The following is a 2,026-nucleotide window of genomic DNA, read 5'->3' as shown; positions in this document are numbered from 1 at the left end:
TAGCTGTTTACCCGTTGTTGTCTCACCCGTTGTTGTCTTAGCTCTTCCAATCAACACCTGTGATTGCTTTATGCCTTTCTCTAATGTCAATATGCCTTGTATACTGTTTAGGGCAGCTCTCATTGTTTTATTTGACTGTGGAACCCCTAGTCCTGCTCAACATGCCTCAGATAGGCCCCTTGTCCCACCCCCCACACATGTGGAGACCGCATTTAGCTTAACTGGCGCCTCCAGAGATGCAAGCTTTCTCATCGTCACTCAATGCCTAGGTTTACCCCCACTGTACTCGCACCCTACCATACCCTTGTCTGTACACAATGCCCTGAATATACCCTACCACGCCCAGAAATTAGCTCCTTTTATTCTCTGCTCCCAAAGCACAAGACGATCAGTTCTTATAGCCTTTAGCCGTACCCTCATTCTACTCCTCCTCTGTTCCTCTGGTGATGTAGAGGTTAACCTAGGCCCTGTGTGTCCCCAGGCACTCTCATTTGTTGACTTCTGCAACCGTAAAAGCTTTGGGTTCAGAAGCCTTCTTCCTAAGTTTGCTTTATTCACTGCTTTAGCACACTCTGCCAACCCTGATGTCCTAGCCGTGTCTAAATCCTGGATTAGGAATGCCACCAAAAATTCTGAAATGCAAGTTTTGTGGGTGAGTCTCAATTGGTCTACCCTATAGCCCGGTGCAGATGTTGTCTGTAATACATGGCTTCTGGTTGGGGTATGTACTTATGGTCACTTTTGGGAAGACATCATCAATGCACTTATTGATGCAGCTGGTGACTGATGTGGTATACTCAATCTATCTGCAATATTAAAGCTGATCTACCCCCTAAAAAATATGTTATTATTTTGTATTATTTTATTATGACCCCACACTTCTAAAACCAAAGTTGTGCCCCTGGGTACATTACCAAACATATTTTCGATGTTTAATGGAAACTCTGCCATTCAAAAAATATCAGAGCGATGACTATTTTGGTAAAACCCTTCAATTGTTTTGGTAAAAAGCTGATGCATGGGACTGGAGAAATGTATTCACTCTAAAATTCAAAGCCAGAGCCATGACATCAACATAAACCATGTTTTGAGGCTTTACACTGCTTGTTTACAATGACATTGTATACGAACAATTAAGTAAAACAAGCTTATATTCTGGGTTCTGAAGGTTTACGACAGTTGAACTAAGCTCATGGGGCACTTATAACGTATACTCTTCCAGAACCAGTGGGTATGTAACGGTAATGTATAATACCAGAAAGTCGATTTACTGATGCCAGTTTTCTGTTTTCGTATCGTGGCCGAAATAGCTCAGTTGGGAGAGCGTTAGACTGAAGATCTAAAGGTCCCTGGTTCGATCCCGGGTTTCGGCAGTTTGTTTTTCCTATGTAGCAGTCTCGCGGAACTGTCCTTTTAATGCTTTGCAAAACACCGGTACGTTACCTGATGGGTGTTTTGACTTTATTTTGCACTACCTGCGTTGATGCCAGCTACATAGAAAGGCTGCCTCTCTCGTTCTGTTCTCACTTTATATTCACAACACCCGGCCCGTATATGGATGGAACAATGACGTTATAAACAAAGAGTTTCTAAACCCAGAGACGCAACATCGCGAGATTTACGGGAACGCTTGGAAGCAAACTAAATAGACCAATCCGGGGATATTTATTTATTTAAATTTGTTGTATTTTTATTATTTTTTATTATATTTTTTTTTTTTTTTATCAACAGCAAATCTATACAGGAAGTACATGTTGGAACACAAGTATATATAAATAGTATACAAAGGACAATTGGGCTTGGGGGTACAATATCACATTACACAAGGACCTTAAGGGACATACATACACTTATAATTCTGACAGCTTTTTTATTATTAGAGTATTTAATTGTCTTATTTTTGTAAGGTAATAAAATGTGGTGTTTCGTTTGTAAATTTAAATTTGTAAATGTGAGATTTGGCCAAAAGTATAATGAAATTAATTACATGAATTGTTTCAGCTTTTTCTATTGTAGGTAAAGAATC

At 39.8% G+C, this 2,026-nt stretch overlaps 1 non-coding gene across 1 annotated transcript; it reads left to right on the top strand.

The window, feature by feature from the left end:
- The first annotated feature begins 1,300 nt into the window (after nt 1-1,300).
- Nucleotides 1,301-1,373, top strand: trnaf-gaa (transfer RNA phenylalanine (anticodon GAA)). Its single transcript has one exon. It is a non-coding gene; the product is annotated as a tRNA-Phe (tRNA).
- The last annotated feature ends 653 nt before the right edge of the window (nt 1,374-2,026 follow it).

This window comes from Oncorhynchus masou, chromosome 33 (genome assembly GCF_036934945.1).
Source record: "Oncorhynchus masou masou isolate Uvic2021 chromosome 33, UVic_Omas_1.1, whole genome shotgun sequence".
Lineage (NCBI taxonomy): Eukaryota > Metazoa > Chordata > Actinopteri > Salmoniformes > Salmonidae > Oncorhynchus > Oncorhynchus masou.
This window is presented reverse-complemented; position numbering and strand designations above follow the sequence as displayed.